Source organism: Sitophilus oryzae, unplaced genomic scaffold (genome assembly GCF_002938485.1).
Source record: "Sitophilus oryzae breed Bouriz unplaced genomic scaffold, Soryzae_2.0 scaffold_1977_pilon_pilon, whole genome shotgun sequence".
Classification (NCBI taxonomy): Eukaryota; Metazoa; Arthropoda; class Insecta; order Coleoptera; family Curculionidae; genus Sitophilus; species Sitophilus oryzae.
Genome location: NW_022146698.1, coordinates 659,026 through 678,435, shown reverse-complemented (window position 1 = coordinate 678,435; position 19,410 = coordinate 659,026). Strand labels below are relative to the sequence as shown.

At 30.7% G+C, this 19,410-nt stretch overlaps 1 protein-coding gene across 1 annotated transcript in view; it reads right to left on the bottom strand.

The window, feature by feature from the left end:
• LOC115883718 overlaps nucleotides 1-14,503 on the bottom strand; it is a 97,098-nt gene extending 82,595 nt beyond the window's left edge. Inside the window, exon 1 of the mRNA XM_030902118.1 lies at nucleotides 14,378-14,503. The gene's annotated coding sequence lies outside the window, so the exon portion shown is untranslated. The remainder of the gene's footprint in view (nucleotides 1-14,377) is intronic.
• Nucleotides 14,504-19,410: the final 4,907 nt, after the last annotated feature.

Sequence of the window (19,410 nt, the reverse complement as noted above, 5' to 3'; positions counted from 1 at the left end):
AAATTATTTTCTGTTTTTCTGAAAAACGGTAAGAGACCGCTGGTTGGTTAGGTTTGGTCAGATTCGTAATCTACGACCTCAAAATAGGGTGTATACCATTTTTGGTGAAAATAGGACGATTTCCAGTTTTCCCAATAATTACCCATTTATATCATATAAATTTCTATCATAAAATATAAACAATAGTAAAAAGAAATCATAAAAATATACATAATAATTTTATGATTTGAAATATCCGACCTTAGTGCGGTCTGGTTATATTACTACAGCGTTCCTGTTCACGTGCTTGCCTCATGTCTCTGTTTACGTTTGGTGCATCTTGGGGTTGAATTTACTATAGTTGATATATTCTTCTGGTTATCAATTGTACGTCATCTGTACGTATACCGAGTGCGTTTCAAAAGTGGCTCACCCCTATAACTTATTTATTTTTCAGATAAAAAACGAGATTGGTATGTTAGTATATGACATAAATTAGGATTGATTGACTTATTCAATTGTTTTTGGTCACTTCCTGTTTCACCGGAAATGACTACAGTTTTTGATTTTTAAATGGCACCCTCGGTATTTATTTATTTTATTCGATAGAAAACGACATTCTGAATAGAATGACATACCATAATATGACAACTTTTGACATTCTCGCTTATTAAAAGATCGTATTTTAAAATTCAATCTAGAGTGCCACGGCTATGTTAAAAACACTAATTCTTAATCAAGGAGCCTTAGGAAAAATAATTCTTCTAATGTTTTTAGTGTCTTGTCCTGGCCAGTTAGAAAATGCTCAAATTGTATTTTTAATCGCATCTCAATTTTTTCAAATGGAACGAGGGTGGCTCTTTAACATATTTGGAAAAAGCATTTTATACGAATAATTTGATACTACACACTTGGTATTTCGAATCAAATTTTTGTTACGAAATGCAAGTTATAATGTCAAATAAACCATATGCGAAAATGTCAAAAGTTGACATGATATGTCATTCTATTCAGAATGTTATTTTCTAACCAGTGAAGTAAAAAAAAAATACCGAGGGTGTCATTTAAAAATCAAAAGTTGTAGTCATTTCCAGTGAAACAGGAAGTGGCAGAAAACAATTGAATACGTCAATCAATCCTAATTTATGTCATATGCTAATATACCAAATCTCGTTTGTTTATCTGAAAAAATAAAAAAGTTATAGGGGGTCCTTTTAATTTTGAGACGCAGCGCACCCGGTATAATATTTAGGTTGTTGTCTTAAGGTTCGTCTTCGTTTATTATTGGATACCTATTTATTAATTGGAAGATTTTCTCATATACAGATACCTATATTACTTTATGCATGCATCACTTTTTTAAGATACGTAAATTTCATGTAGGTATAGAATACCTAAAACAAGATCATAATTTATTTAGTATAAAATTACTGGCTTATGAATAGTATTCAATTTAATTTGCATACCAGGTAGGTAGATATCTTATATAGGTATCTTTCTTCTTTTTTTATACATTTCCCTCACTATTTCTTTCTTTTTCATATTGGTACCACGGCTAAGGGTATTGCGGCGGGTTGCTGTTGGCTACCTCCGCGGCTGTTCTGGACGAAATCCTGGACGACTCTGGTTCTTGGCTGCAAATTGGGGCTTTAGGCTCCCGTTTGCTCCTTTTATTTTCCATCTTTTATTTTCGTTTCTTCATCAATCTTTTTTTTCCATCTCCTGGGTTTCACACGGCGCCTCGTTGCATCGTTTGCTTCCTGGTTTTTTTGTGTTTTGGGATCGGTTTCTTCGCTTCCTGATTCCTTACCGTACTGATGAAGCCTGAAGGCAGTTACATCAGTGTGTACTAGTGTAGGATGAGTGTAGGTGTGGTTGTGTGAGTGTGCGTGTCTGCACTGGTGTACACTGGTGTATACGGTTACGAGTTGTTGAGGGCTGAGCCGTATAATAATATAGACATATAATTTCTGGTTCTTGTTAATGTTCAAGTGTCTGTTCTCAGACGTGTCAAGTTAGGCCTATCTTATTGAAGTATTAATTATGGTTCCTACTATACATATCTCACCTATTAGCCTACTATTTTTGTCATTGTTCTTATAATCTTGTTCAATTATAGGTACCCGTTACAAAACCATAACAAAGAACAGTTACAGCAGTAACATTCGTATGCACAGTTACCAACCAAATATCTAGCTCCTTACTTAAATTAAACAGTTCCAAAACTACATTTTGGGAAAGTTGAAGTAGTTCAATAACGCCCTTTCTAAATTTAATACTTTCAATCATGCTTAATTTCTTCTATTTTTATGTTAAATGAAATAAAATATATTTAGGTATAAGTTTTATGAAAAGATATCATAATAATATGGAAGTTATTGCTAGAAATAGTTTCAAGTACACATCGAATATAATACAAACATTAAATAAATCAAAACTTAATCTTAAATATTTCTTATCTTTGCCAAGACATAATATGGCGAAATGAGACGATATTCTTAGCACATACTAAATTTTTGTAGCCTATTCAGTGGAAAAAAATCTATATTTCTCTATTACTTACCAGAATACACTAGTGCAGGTTTTCTATAATCCGTGTCTATGGTTATATCCAATTGAAATAAACTAAGACTACACCATTATATCGCATTTTTCTTAGTAATATGTACCTTCTTTATATTTTTTATGTTAGCAATTATAAGTAATTATATTTCAGTTGATTACTAATAGGGCATAAATAAAAAAGAAAAAAAGCCTTGAAGTTTTAAATTCAGAATCCACCTGACAATCTACAGATATGTTACTGAGAATGATATATATATATGGAGATGGATATGGAGTTATATATAAAGGCACCCTGCTTCATTTATCTAAAATATCTTCAGCGTTATAATGTTGTCGCATCGTTTGAAAAATTGGTCAAAGAATGCATAGAGAAGCTGAATAGATTAAGCAAAGAAAAAAGTCCTCCTACTCTGGGTGCCTGCTCACTAAGGGATAGAAGGCAATGAAAAAGCAAATGATCTAGCTAGAAAAGGAGCGAACACTCCACTAACTGGACCAGAACCGTTCTGCTTTCCAAGTGGTAAGCAACTCAAGGCGGAACTCAAGAACTTGGAAGACTCCATCCGCAACCTGGAATGGGAATCTTGCAACGGTCTAAGACACTCGAAGAAGTTTCTGAGGGCTTACGACCAAGAAAAATCAAAGATCTTCCTGGATTTAAGTAAGAACAATCTTCGGATTGTCACGGGGTTTTTAACAGGACACTGTCTTAGTAGATTGAAACTAAGAAAAAACGGCGAATGCAGATTCTGTGGGGAAAATGGGGAAACACCAGTACCTACACCTCATCACTGAGTGCGCCGAGGCGACAACCATTCGTGCCATGAACTTTGGTACGACTGATATTGGAGATGGAGAACTACCCTCTATAAAACCGTCCCAGATACTGGTTTTTGTCAAAGCCCTGGGACTGTATGATGAGTTATAACTCAAGAAAGGGGGACATAATAGATCTGTAAGGTAGGTGTAATTAACCCCCCTCCCCCTCATTCTAAATTCTAAAAAAAATCATTTGAAAAATGGTAGAATCTTTCTTATTTTAAATGGAACACACTTTCACACTTTTAAATGGAACACATTTTTGGAAACTACTTTCATATCTCATAATTTTTCTATTATAGTAACATCTATCTTTAGACATTTTTTGAGATAATAAATAAAACATACCTATATGCAAAAATTGACAAAAACATGTTAAAATTGAACCTTTTAAAAGTTGAAATTTCGTTTATAAGTTAATGAAAGTCGACATATTCGATCTGTCTAAATCAACTGATTGGATATTACACAAGTAGAGCAAGGAAATTATTTATTTCCGTTTGTTATAAAATTGCTCAAATCTTTTTTCTTTTAAATTTAGCCCTATCTATATTATTTAAAAAACTAAAAGACAGATAAGATTCACGGCGATGGGACGTTAGACGTTTATGGAGAACCAGTAATAGATTTTTTTTGAAAATTTCTCTCTATCTTTCTAAAATATTTTCAGCATTACAGTGTTGCCGCTTCATACTAAAAAGTGGTAGTATCTTTCCTATTTTAAATGGAACACCTAGTATATTATTACAATTTTGGAAACTACTTTCATATCTCATAATTTTTCTATTATAGTAACCTATATCTATCTTTAACATTTTTTGAGATAATAAATAAAACATACCTATATGCAAAAATTGCCAAAAACATGTTAAAATTGAACCTTTTAAAAGTTGAAATTTCGTTTATAAGTTAACGAAAGTCGACATATTCGATCTGTCTAAATCAACTGATTGGATATTACACAAGTAGAGCAAGGAAATTATTTATTTCCGTTTGTTATAAAATTGCTCAAATCTTTGTTATTTGAAATTCAACCCTATGTATATTATTTAAAACATCAAAAAACTGATAAAATTGCTTTTCAACGATGTATCACGTTCCTATACCTAAACCTTACGGTTTCTTAAGTAGAGCTATTAACCATCAATAATTCTATTATTACAGTATCATTTCAAAAATTTCCTTACCATGACAATTTTAGAAATTTAGCAAGTCTAATTGATACAATATAATATAAGTTTAAATATTTGTCATAGTAACGTTTAAACGAAACAATTATAATAAAATTATTATCTTTTAAATGGCTTTGCTGAAGAAACCAGAAGTTTTAGGTATAGGAACATGATATATCGCTGAATAACAGCTTTATTTGTGTTTTAATTTCTTAAATCATATACACAGACAGAGCTGCAAGCTCCCAAAAAACTTAAGTTTTTTTTTATTTAAATCATTTTTCGAAAGCTGATTTAAGACTCAAGTTTTAAGTTTTTTTCGAAATGATTTGTGATTTAAATCTTTATTCCGAATAGAAAAAGATTTAAGTCTTTTTAGAAAAGACTTAAGCCATTAAAAATATTTAAGTCTTTTTAGAAAAGTCAGATTTTTATATATTTTTATGATAAATTTTTAACAGCAGCATTTTTTTAAAACTGTTAGGCGGCAGTCAAGCAGCAGAATAAAGAAACAATTACAACCACTAGTAAATAAAATGTTAGTTTTTCGGAATCAGTTTTCTGTTGTCTGAGTTTCAGAGTCTGTTGTGTCTTTCAAGTGAATCCCCGACTCCGTTTTGTAACCCGAAAGACGAACGAAAGAAATTTATCTCGAATATATTGAAGAGCACCTTAAAATCCCCCAGCCCCTTATAAACCTTAATATATTACACACATAGTGATTAAAACACATCACCATTTTTTAATAGACATGTATTCGATGACATCTGTCTGTAATGGATACAATAAAGTACTACAAAATCGGTTAAATTTTATAAAAAAAAACATATTTTTGTGTTTGTAGTTGTTCTGAAAATTAACCGTTTTATTTTATGTGGTTTTAGTCTCATCTGTATCTACAATAAATTAAGGTACAAAATACTATTAAGGTTGCCTACCCCTCAAACAAAGATTTTCCTAGATATTTTCATTTAAATGATTTGATCTGAGTAGATCTTTATTAATTGATAAAATCTAGCTGATATGTCTGACGTTACTTCAACATAGCTGTTTAATTAGTCTAACTTTAACAACTAGTTAAAACAAAAAAAATTCTCAGAAATTTGCCGAAAATGCAAACTTATCCTACATCAGAGAAAATTGATATGATTCTATTAGTTGGTGAATGCAGTGTGCATTCAAATTATTGTGACTGCTTTTCGAGGTAGAACTCCACATAATGCCTTTTAAAATGAAAAGATCCTTTTGAAAAGACATTTTATGCAGTTAACAGGAAAGGAAGCATTTTGAGCATTTGATTTCATCTAGCTAATTTTTGTCACATAATTATAGGTTTATTTCTAGTTTTAATTCTGTAATAATTGAAATATGTTTTATACGCGTATCTTTTTTTACCGTTGAGTATTTTACTCTACAATCTTTAACTTTTGTTAAATTAACAAAAGATATATGACACAGCCATCTAGATTTTTTTCAAATAATAAAGATCTACTGACGCAAAATCATAAAAATTAAAATATCTAGGAAAATATTTGTCTTAGGGGTAGGCAACCTTAATAAAATTTTGAAGATATATGAATTTCCCATTGAACACCGGAAAAATATAGTGGATGTTCCACTTAAAATAAAGGAGTAACTTGCTTTTAAAAGTGACTAATGTTCCATATTAATTTTGTCTCACCCTGTATAACTTTTCGGATCAAATTTAAATTTTGTTTAACATACAATAGTTACTGTAATTAAATATCAGACTATATAAGGTCAACTAAAATTTAGGTAGCTGTTATCGAAATTTAAAATTTACTCTTTATTTTCACAAAATTTAAAATATGTCAAAATCCTTAGATTTTAGGTATATGCTTCTTTAATAAAACTCACCTTTATTTTTTCCTAGAATCAGAAAATCAATTAATATATAGGGTGTTCCATTAGAAAAAACACAACCTTGATGTGTAACTTTTTTTGGGGACACCCTGTATAATTCTATATATTTTTATAAAATGGTTTCAGTTAACCTACATATGCTGCCAAAATTTCATTTCGATATAAACTACCGTTCTCCTTGGAGTTTCCGCGGCGTATGAGAGGCGCCACCCTGTACACTTACATCATAAAAACGACTTAAATAAGACTAACCGTTTTTTAGATAACAAATATTGTAATATTTGAGGGGCGTTTTCACCCTCTTTGAAATTTGAGATTCGAGAAACCCCTCCTTATCAAACCTTTTACGCAGAATCGTGGTTAATCAATTACCCAACTTTTTGCAACACCCTGTATGATTTTTTAAAAAATTTCAAAATATGTAAAAAATCAAAATAAGCTATCGTGTCCAAGAGTTTTCCCAAAAACTAACCGTTTTTTAAATAACAAATATTGTTGTTGAGGGGCGTTTTCACCCTCTCGGAATTTGAAATTCGAGAAACCCCTTCTTATCGAACCTCTACACCCCACAGTCAATCCGTTTGCCAAAAATCAGCTTTAAAGTTTAAGCAGAATCGTGATTACTCAATGGTCATATTTTATGAAACACCCTGTATAAATTTATAAAAAATCTTAAAACATGTAAAACAACAAAATAAAATATATGTGTTTAAGAGTTTTTCCGAAAAACTCACCGGTTTTTAAATAAAAAATATTTTAATATTTGAGGGATAGTTTCACCCCCTAGAATTCGAGTTTCGAAAAATCCCTTCTTATCGATCTTCTACACCCTAAAGTCAATCTGTTTTCCAAAATCAGCTTTTTACGTCAAGCGCTTTAAGCAGGATCGTGATTAATCAATGACCAGATTTTTCGAAACACCCTGTATACATTTTTAAAAATCTTAAAATATGTAAAAAACAAAAATAAAATATACGTGTTTAAGCGTTTTTTTTCGGAAACTTGACCGTTTTTTAAATAAAAATATTGTAATATTTGAGGGGTGGTTTCACCCTCTTGGAACTGGAATTTCGAAAAATCCCTTCTTATTGAACCTCTACACCCTAGAATCAACCTGTGTAACCAAAATTGAGCTTCTTACGTTGAGTCGTTTGAGCAGGATCGTGATTAATCAGTATGTCAGTCACTTAAGGATTTTATATATTAGTACTAGCGTGTACCAGCGACTTCGTTCGCGTTGAATTAATCATTTGTAATGGTGATGATAAAGCAAAGCAAGAATTTCCATTAACATACAAACTGGATAAAATTTTCTCACATTTATGTCAGCATGAGAAAAAACAATATGGCGATATTATTATATAACTTGGTAATATTTGAGGGGTAGTTTCATCTCGTTGGAATTTGACTTACGAAAAATCCGTTTGCCAAAAACAAGCTTTTTACGTCAAGCAGTTTGAGCAGAATCGTGGTTAAGAAATTACCCAACTTTTTGGAACACCCTGTATGATTTTTTAAAAAATTTCAAAATATGTTAAAAAACCAAATAAATTATGCTTATCCAAGCGTTTTTCCGAAAGACTAACCGTTTTTTAAATAACAAATATTGTAATATTTGAGGGGCGTTTTCACCCTCTTGGAATTTGAGATTCGAGAAACCCCTCCTTATCGAACCTCTACACCCCACAGTCAATCCGTTTGTCAAAAATCAGCTTTAAACGTCCAGCAGCTTAAGCAGAATCGTGATTACTCAATGGTCATATTTTATGAAACACCCTGTATAAATTTATAAAAAATCTTAAAACATGTAAAACAACAAAATAAAATATATGTGTTTAAGAGTTTTTCCGAAAAACTCACCGGTTTTTAAATAAAAAATATTTTAATATTTGAGGGATAGTTTCACCCCCTTAGAATTCGAGTTTCGAAAAATCCCTTCTTATCGATCTTCTACACCCTAAAGTCAATCTGTTTTCCAAAAATCAGCTTTTTACGTCAAGCGCTTTAAGCAGGATCGTGATTAATCAATGACCAGTTTTTCGAAACACCCTGTATACATTTTTAAAAAATCTTAAAATATGTAAAAAAACAAAATAAAATATACGTGTTTAAGCGTTTTTTCGGAAACTTGACCGTTTTTTAAATAAAAAATATTGTAATATTTGAGGGTTGGTTTCACCCCCTTGGAACTGGAATTTCGCAAAATCCCTTCTTATCGAACCTCTACACCCTAGAATCAATCTGTATGCCAAAACTGAGCTTCTTACGTTGAGTGGTTTGAGCAGGATCGTGATTAATCAGTATGTCTGTCACTTAAGGATTTTATATATTAGTATAGATATGTAGATATGACATAAATCAGAATTGTACCCTCGGTATTTGTTACTATATTTGATTGAAAATTAAATTATGCATAAAATGACAAACCATATGTGAACTTTTGGCAGTTATGCTTAAAAAAATAGTTCAGAGGTGCAGTGTACATAACGACTTGACATTTTGACTGGAAATATTCAAGTAGGTATATGATACTAAATTATTCGTAAAAAATGTTTTTTTTTAAATATGATAATGAGCCCCGTTCTATTTGAAAAATGAAGTTATGATTAAAAATACGATTGAGCAACTTTTAATCGGCCAGGAAAAGTCACGAAACACAGACGACCAAATCTGTTTTCCAAGGCTCCTTGATTAAAAATTAATTATTTTATTAAAACCATGTCAAAAGCAAATTAGCAAATGCGTAGTTGGCGCAAATGTCAAACAAAAATTATTTTTTTATCTGAAGAAATAAACAAGTTAGAGTCGTGAGCTACTTTTGAAAAACACCCGGTATGTGCATACCTGATACGCGAATAATTGATGAAGAATTCGATGATAATTCTATACATGCATTTGCATTCATGTTCCAATAGATGGTCTCATTGAAAAAAAATAGCCATGAATTAACATTAAAATTCTGTACCGTACACATTTTCTATTTAACGGATAATTATTAAGTTCCATAAAAATGTGTGTTTGAATCATCAATAATAAACATTATGTTTTCTGTAAAAAAATAATATAGGTCCATTAAAAATGTACGTTTCAAAACTAAAAATAATTGTAATTTTTAACAATTATTATATTTTTTTCCTACATACTCGTAAACATCATTTTAAGTCCGACTAAATAAAAAAAAATATTAAACATTGAAATCCAATGTCATTAGCTTAAGAGGTTTGTGAAGCAATCAAGGGGGAGAGGGTAAACCTGAATCTCACTTAATCTCACGTGGGGGACAGCGGGTGTTTCGACAAATATCATGTACTTCTTGTCGGGGGAAAAAATAGTGTAAAAATGTGAGACATTTAATTCAAAGTAAAATCAGGTTTCGAGACTAAAATGTGTCGAAATCGGACACAATTCTTCTGTACAGGGTGTCCCACTAAGATTAGCCCTCTACTGTGTCTCGGAAAGTATTAGTCGTAGAACTTACGGAAAAAAATATTTATAACTAAAGAAACCATGAGAAATTGCTGGAAATTATTTTTAAGTTTGTAGAACGGCCGCTAGAGGGCGTAACTGCTATGGAAAATAACAAAATGCAATGTTTAAGAAATTTTGCCTAGGTAAGATGTATTATAAATAATAGCTTCATAATATTCAGTAAATTTTGGATCTTTTTTGGTAGAACCATTTTCCCCTATGGGGCCATCCATAAATTACGTCACACGTTAATGGAGGGGAGGGTATCACCGTAATGTAACATAGTGTGTCAAGGGGCAGGGGGGGTTAAAAGTTTTGTGACGTAACATGTTAAAATTTAAAATAGTAAAGCACGAAATTTATACATATATGTAAAAAAAACTTGAAAAATTTTCGACTTTGATCTATATATATACAGGGTGTTTCAAAACAAATGCGAAAAACTTCAGGGGTTGATTCCTTGTTCAAAATAAAGGGTAGTTTGCTTCATAAACGTTGGGTCAAAAGTCAACCATTAGGGAGATATTGCGGTACAAAGATGGCGGAAAAATAATGTTTTTATTTTTTATCTTGAAAACGAAAAGAGATAGACTAATAAAATTTTATGGAAGCATTACTGTTATGAAAACACACTTTTTGGTAATTTTTCACTTTTTAAAATGAGTGGAAGGGGTTGAAATAAACTACCCCTATCATTCTTGTTAACGAAATTTAAAGAAAATCTTATCAAACACATGCAAAAAATTAATTTGGATAGTTTAGTTTGTTTAGAAACTTTTTTATCTCTTGTATTTTTTGATAAAACTCACCGATTTGAAATTAAATAATAAAATGTAAAGCATTACATGTCAAGACAAAAACATTTTCTGATAAAGAATCTAGTGGGCTGCTGTAATTTTTTAGAAAAAATCTAGTCGGCCGCTGTTACTTTTTAGGATGTTTCTAATATTATTTTATTTGACATTACTCTACTGCAATACGTTGTTATCTAGATGATTATTATTATCGTTATTATCACTAGATTCTTAATCTGAAAATGTTTTTTGTCCTGACATGTAATGCTTTACATTTTATTTTTAATTTCCAATCGGTGAGTTTTATCAAAAAACACAAGAGGTAAAAAGTTTCTAAACAAACTAAACTATCCAAATTAAAGCATTTGCATGTGTTTGATAAGATTTTTCTTTAAATTTCGTTAACAAGAATGATAGGGGTAGTTTAATTCAACCCTTCCACTCATTTAAAAAAAAAGTAAAAAATTACCTGAAAGTGTGTTTTCATAACAGTAATGCTTCCATAAAATTTCATTAGTCTATCTCTTTTCGTTTTCAAGATAAAAAATAAAAACATTATTTTTCCGCCATCTTTGTACCGCGATATCTCCCTAATGGTTGACTTTTGACCCAACGTTTATAAAGCAAACTACCCTTTATTTTTAACAAGGAATCACCCCCTGAAGATTTTCGCATTTGTTTTGAAACACCCTGTATATGTATTTATTAATAATTTAGCACTCACATTTAATAAAAATAAGAAAAAAATGAAAATAACAGTTTTCTTTTCATGATTTTTTAATACATGCATAAATTTGAAAAATATGTGACGTCACATCAGGGGGGAGGGTGTTCTAAAAACGTGACAACCTGTGACAAGGACGGGGGGAGGGATTCAAAAGTCCTAAAATTCGTGTGACGTAATTTATGGATGGCCCCTATCTGCTAAAATAATGTGGTGGGGGAAGGTTAGATCTGTTTTTATTTAAATATTAATAACTCCGGACTGGATGATCGGAATCCAACAAATGAGAGCTCGTTTAAAAGAGTTAATCTATAAACTCTTAATCTATAATATACCACGTAAACAACAATAATAAGCTTTTGAATGTATAGACGCTAGGGAGAGCGTCTTACAATTTAACAAACACATTTACATATTAATATTAAACGTAGTAGTAATGCGACTATTACTGGTATTAAAATGTAAATTTATAATTTTGTTTTTGTGACGTCCAAGGTTATAATAAAAAGGTTTTGATAAAGATCTTATAAAGATCGAAACGTTGACTATGATAATTTGTTTGATTGTTTGACTTAAAAAATACATTTTATTACGGACCATAATCCCAAGAAGCAATCTTCAAAAAAAAACATCTTAATTTTTAGTTATTAATATATCTGGTATTATGGTATTCTGATTTTAAAATAAACTAATCGTTTTTATCTTATTTTTTATTAGAATGGGCATAATTAAAAGGGGGCTACTGATACCGTGTTATAAAAATAAGGTAGGTAATTAAAGACTTATTTTTTGTATTTATTATAATTTTGCTAATATCTTCGGTTTGAAAGAGGATATCAAGATGCGGTTTTGGCTGACTTTGTAAGCTTTTATTACTCTTTAGAGCTAAAATTACATAAATATACTGTACAATTTAATTTTTTTGAAAAAAACGCGCAATCTTTGTTAAATTGTAAGACAGTGCTCCCTAGCGTCTACATTCAAAAGTTTATTATTATTGTTTTTACGGTACAATATAGCGTAACGAAATCACATGGATTTGTTAGTACCAACAGTCACTCTTGAGACCGAGCATTAGTCTCCATAGACTGTATTATAATGAATGTACGCTATTAATTTTAGTCATGTTATCAATGTAATTCTAAATTACGATCTAAACAATCTCAAATACTAGTCTTTACTAGCCTTAATAAAGATAATAAAGAAAAGTTGTTGTCGATTGCCATTCCTCAGTCGTCTTTGACGCCATTTATTTCGATTAAACGGTATCGTATGATCGAAAAAAAAAACGACGTCCAGTTGGCTGGGAAATGACAATCGATGATATTTCCCATATAAAATGACAGCGATCTTCTTTTCATAGCCATTGCTGTCGCCGTTTTTTTTTCGATCATACGGTATTATAAATATCTTTTAAATAATTTTTCTTTTAGTACAATTCATTTTGGCTATATAAAAGTTAATGGAAAAAAATTACTTTTTACTTTAAGAAGTTATACTTATTTATAAGTTTATAAACTGACCCGGCAAACGTTGTTTTGTCATATAAATATTTTTGTGGGACAACAGTCATTTTTATTCACGGGATTAAAAATTATTGAATTACTATTATATATTAAAAAATAGAGGATGATGGTAGAAGGGTTAAAATAGGGTTGTATGTATTTTTTAATAACGCATCATAAAAGAATAAAAATAAAAAATGTTGTTCAAAAAATTAAAAAAAAAATTGGGGTGGACCACCCTTATCACTGAGAGGTATAAAAAACAAATAACAACCTATTCTCATACTGAATAAACATATAAAATTTCATCAAAATCGGTTAAGTCGTTTCGGAGGAGTATGGTGTATAAGTAAACTGTGACACGATAATTTTATATAATATTAGATATACAGGCAGTGAGTAAAGTACTAGGTTTAAATTAAATTTGCGATGATAGATATTGTGACTTTGGGAAAAAAATTGGATTGGCCTGGATTTTCCATTTTGATTGGTATTATTAATTTCTTTTGTGGCAATTTTATTTTATACCACATTTTAATTTATTTATAAATGTCTTGCTGGGAGGGGCAATTACCCCATCCCCCCTCCCGTATGTGCGCCCCCTGAATACCAGTGTCCCACACCAGGTGTGAATACCCATAATATCCATTCTCAAAAAATATTGTAAATTACACTTGACATTTCCTTACAAGAATATTTGTCTCTATAGGCCCAATTATTCCAGTTATATTATGGACTTTTTTTCAAAAACGGTTTACACTAAAAAAAAACAAATTTGATTTTGGATGCCACTGTTGATGATGACAAAGTGTGTACTGATGCAAAATAATTATTTTAAAACAGATTATCAGTGAATAAATATCAACTTGGGATACCAAAAACTGTTGACAAAAACAAATTTCATTCATAAATTACGTTCATTTATCTCAGAATATAAAAGGGGCGCAATTGTTGAGAGCTATATAAAAGTTCAGAAAATTTTGTCTAAAAATTCTCATAATTTAAAAACTTGGTTATCGATGATGACATTATGGATCTTTAGAAAGGAATTTTTGTGGGAAATCAGCCAAGCGGAAAAAAAAGTTAGTGAAAAAAATATATTTGAATCACCCTGTAGTCTATAAATATATTTTTAAATCAATACCGGCATATTTTGTAAAAAAATTAAATAAAAAACCTGATATAGAAATTTTCGTAACACAAATCACCCTGTATACGCAAATAACTTTATTCTGAAAAGCCAAATCAAAAAAAATTAAACCACCCTCATTTAAAAAAAATAATTATCTCAATATTTTCGCACTTATATTCATTTACACCCTGCGCCCTTGCGTAATTTTACTCCGGCTGTGGAAGTCAGTGCATTTTTACATTTTAAATACAACCTTACACTGCTATTGGTATCGATACTTTTAAAATTAGATACGAGAAATTAGAAACTCATAAGAAAACTGGTCTTTTACTTACCGGTCAATCGTCTGTTTTTGTTTAGGCCACGCAGCACTACTACTTGTTCTGCAGCGACTTGGATTATAGGAGGACCATCGACCTCACTTATAAGCGAAATATGGAGGGGCCACCCAATGCCAGCATAGCTTTATTTTTGTTCTTCTTACGAATGCGATTGTTTGCCAATTTAAATAAAGTTTTGTTTTTTTAGAACTTTAAAGTTAAGGTGTGTGCAACCAAAATATTTTGTTGCATTCTTTTAAAAGACGGCGATTTTCTTGAATTAAAGAAATACCAAATTAGCATAGTTTACTGGAGTTCAATAATTCCGCTCGCTAGTTCCAAACAGGGCATACGATCGAAACAAAAACGGCGTCAGTGTTGGCGTGGAGATGAATATCGCTATTATTTTATATGTATAGGGTGAGTTTCCTACGATGTTCTCTATGGCTATCTCGGAAACTACTGGAGATAGAGAGTCGGTTAAATGGGGAATGAATTCCAGTTTTGTGGGGTCATAAATATGCGCCTTTTAGATTTTTGAAAAAGTTTATGGCTTACTAGATACGTATTTCGAAAAAAAAACAAATTTTGACTATTTTAAAAATTGTGCCTAATTTCATTATAATCTATTTTAGACAAAAAGTTTTCAGATAAATTTGTAGATAATCACATCCAGAATGAGTTTGTGTTCTCCGATTTTTTCTAAAGCCTGTCATTTTTGACATATGACACAAATATATGTTTTTTTAAATGGAAACCATAGTTGGCCGTAACTTTATAAAAAGCGACATATTTTAAGCTTCTCAGCGATATAAGCTATATGTTTTTTTCAAAAAATTACTGAGTTATAGCCAATTCTTAACTAGACTAATTTCGCTTAGTTGACATGGTGTTCTTATTTTGTTATGATTTATAACTTATAAAAGGAAAAAATATAGTATTAAACGGCTCTTTACAATTTACATTACACAAACTAAAACTTAAAAAAAATATCCCTACATACACTAAGTTATTTTAGAAGATGTTCAAAAAATCCGCCATAGTTTTGAGTACATACATAAATGCGTCTTTTTCGAACTGAATTTCTAGCTATTCTCACAGAACGACCGGTCGACTTAATTAAACTTTTCCTGTTAATTCATAAGTTTTTTTGTAAACCTTGTTGTTAACCATACCGCATAAAAAATCTAAAATAGATAGGTCACAGGTCACAAAAAACTTAAATTTTTTCTTTGACTTAAATCATTTTAATGGCTTAAGTCATTTGATTTTAAGTCATTTTTCAAAAGCAAACTTAAGACTTAAAATTTAAGTTTCTTTTAAAACTGAATTTTTGCAGCTCTGATAGGTCAGTTGATCGAGGAGACCCATGCAATTGTATGGATTCCTCACGTAAAAATAAGATTTATTGTTCATATCAACATAGCTCCGTTTTTGCTTTGTTTCGTAGCTACAGGGTGTTAAAGTCATTTTTAGATTTATTATAATTTTCTTCCAAGTAGTTTTAGTGATTTGAATGAAATTTTGAGGGTAGAAGTTACTATAAGTTATATATAGTTATAGCTATTTTAATGCTAAATAGTGTCGATAAATTCATTCATTTTGCATATGGGTTATCACAGGAATATTTTTCGAAAAAAAAACATGTGCCCTAGTGACTGTTTTTCTATTGATATCAAAATTGTGTAGGCCGATTAATGCCGATTAAAAGTTATCTCTTGATATTTTGTAGAATTTGGCCTACAATCTAATTTTCAAAAGTTTTAACATCCTGTAACTCTAAAACTATACTTTTCCATACCCATGTTTATAGAAACTTTTTCTCTTATTTTTTGATGAGGAATCAATGAGTACTTATTAAGTTAATGATCTTAAAATTTTTAAAAGATTGCTATTAGACTTGGATCAAGGTACAAATTAATAAAATTGCGTTTATCCAAGGCTTTTATCAAGGAGGCCGAAATCGACGAAATATCAATAGACAACTTTTAATCGGCTTTAAACTACCTATACTATTTCGCTATCAAGTGAAACAAATTCATTGGCTATGCACGTCCCTGGTGAATATGTCGATACTTCTTTAATTTTAAAATATGTCTTATTTATTATTTATAGTAACTTTTACCCTCAAAATTTCATTCCAAACGCTAAAAGTACTTGGAAAATAAATCGAAAAAATATTAAGACCTTAACACCCTGTAGCTACGAAACAAAGAATCGGACCTATGTTGATATGAAAAATAAATCTTATTTTTACGTGAGGAATCTCCCCACGAGAGATGGCACATGCTTTTTGAAACACCTACTATAAGGAATGTCGTTGATAGTCATTTTCAAATCAATTTATCACCGTATATTTTTGATCATGCGCATGTTTCTTTTATTTACAGATTGGGATGAAAAATCTCATTTTGTATCTCATTATATCGAAAAAAGTTATACAATGTACAATTTTTTTCGAGTGATATCTTGGTTGGCAAGAATGATTTTAATAAAATACTGGAAAGTTTACTTCTGAAAATCTCCATCTCGCAGTAATTTCAAGGCAATGTAAAATTTGTTGAGACACACTGCTTATTCGCATCAGTTGCAGGATGCAAGTAAATCGCATACCAAAATCTCTTCTTTACGGTGAGTTGGTTAGGTTAGGTAGACGGTAAGAGGAAAGCGGGTGGACAACTCAAAAAGTACAAAGATATTTTCTGTGAAAATTTAAAGGGGATAAACATACAAAAACAGTGGGAGGAAGCAGCGCGCTATAGAACGCAATGGAGAAGAATTGTAAACACAGTTACAACGACAGCCACAAGGTAAACGGGGAATAAAGTAAAGAATTGAGGAAAATGCAATTTTTCGTAAAATAAAAGGGAAAACTTTAACCTCATATTTATCATTTAGCTTCATCTACATTACAAAAAAAATATTATTTGCTACTGTTGATCTGTGATATAGTTTTTAAACTTTGATTTCAGTTTCTTTTAAATTTTTATATATTTTCTCTATATTACAAATTTGAAAAGCTAGCAAACGCCGCGCCGCGCCGGTTTCTTAGCGATAAACTTACAATAAGTCGATCGTCTCGATTCGAAGTTCTGATACGAAGGTATTTGGACGTCTTGCATTTGAACTTGTATCGAGGAGGCGACTGCACTGTACTTCGTGCACACCTATATCTGTTAGCGACATAATTTCGATCTCTATCATCTTTAATTAAAGCAACTATAGCGCAACTCCTGGACTTAAAAAGCATCTCTGCTGGAGTAACTGCCCAACAGCCAACTGACAATAATGATATGCTTTTTCAGTAACAGGGACATGGCGTAAACATCAACACTATTTTATAGGTCTGTTGCATAGAGTTAAAAATTGTATGTTGACTGGGACCAAAAGCAAAGGTAAGGTTTTAATATAAAAATTACGAAAAAAGTTAGTGTTTTCTTCAAAGACGAATATCTCCAAAAAAAATAAAGCTATTAAGATGAACTAAAAAATAAACTATCGATGAAATATGCATCTAGCTGATAATAGCTATTTTTGTGACAACTTGCGAAATGAATGTGTTTTAAGCACGGGACGCAAAATTCGTTGAGTGCTTAAAACACTCTTTTCGCAACGAATTTCATAAAAGATTTTTTGTGAAAGCGGATAATTTGAGATTTTCATGCTATTATTATTATTCATTTTTAAACATTTTTTTAAAATGTTCTGGTAATCGGTTTCTATAAGGCATTGTTTAATGACAAAGTTCTGTCAGGTTTAAACGTCGCACAATGGAACGAGCCCATGTTAAATGTTGGACATGGGGCTAAAATTTTTTTTGGGAAAATGGAAAACTGAATATGGTAGTTTCAAAAACAAATGTCAGTCCTCTCTTAAAAACTGATTTTTAGAAAACAAAAATGTATTTTGTCGTTTTTACAAAGGTTTAAAATTAACCGTTTTCAAAAATGCTAATTCATGTTGAAAATATTAACACAATTTGATTTTTTTATTGCTCAAGCTGCGGTAGGTTTTTTAAAAAATATTATTTTTTTAATTTAACTCGTTCTTTGTGAATTAATTTTTGGCAAAATTTTGTACATACATCTCATCAATCACCCACTATATATTTTTGAATTAAAAAGTTTTGAATTATTATTATAGATCTAATCATCAAGAAATATGAAGTAAGTGCCGCAAGGTACCATAAAAAGAATAGCGGCATATACATATAGACCATTATACCCTTATTATAAACATATATAAAAAAGTTGCCCCAATTTGCCGTTTTTTGAAAAAAATAAATTTTGATCTATACGATGGCTACTATTTCCAAGGGGCTTTTAAGTAATTTACATAGGTTAAACAAGTCTGGCTTTAAAAATATATTGTTATTCCGATATTATTATTAGGTACTATCCTAAATCGTATATTAGTAGATTATATCCAAATCATTGCACCCCCCCCCCCCCGATACATCTACGGTTTTATTATTATAAGCAGAACTATTAAAAAAATAATTCTCAAATAGGACTTTAATGAGAAATTAGTGTTCTATCACTTTACTATAGTTATTTTCCTAACAAATGCGTAAAGTGATACTTTCCCGCACGCCTTATTTGACATTTACCCTGACATTAACAAATACTGCTAGTCGTTCAAATAATTTTCAAATATGCAGTAATTTAATATGGTTATCACTTGGCTGAAATATTCAAAAACGAAAAGAAAAGCATGCTAAACCATTATTTTTTACCATTATTTTGTCCAGAAAACATTAACTTTATCTAAAACTGCGTTTATTAAAATACAAACTTAAAAGTACCTAATTTTTAAAATTGTTCGTCATCTTCAATTTTTATGAAATATCAATTTTGACATTAAATTTGTATATTTCAAAGCATTGGCTTTCCAAAATTACCACAAATAATAAAATCGGACCAAAAATGTTTCAGTAATGAACAATTTTCAAAGGCTCATTTTTGTTGACCACCCAATATAATAAATTATTAATCTATTAAAAATATTTTTTCTAATAAAACTCAAAGTTCCTCCACTCCAGAAAAACT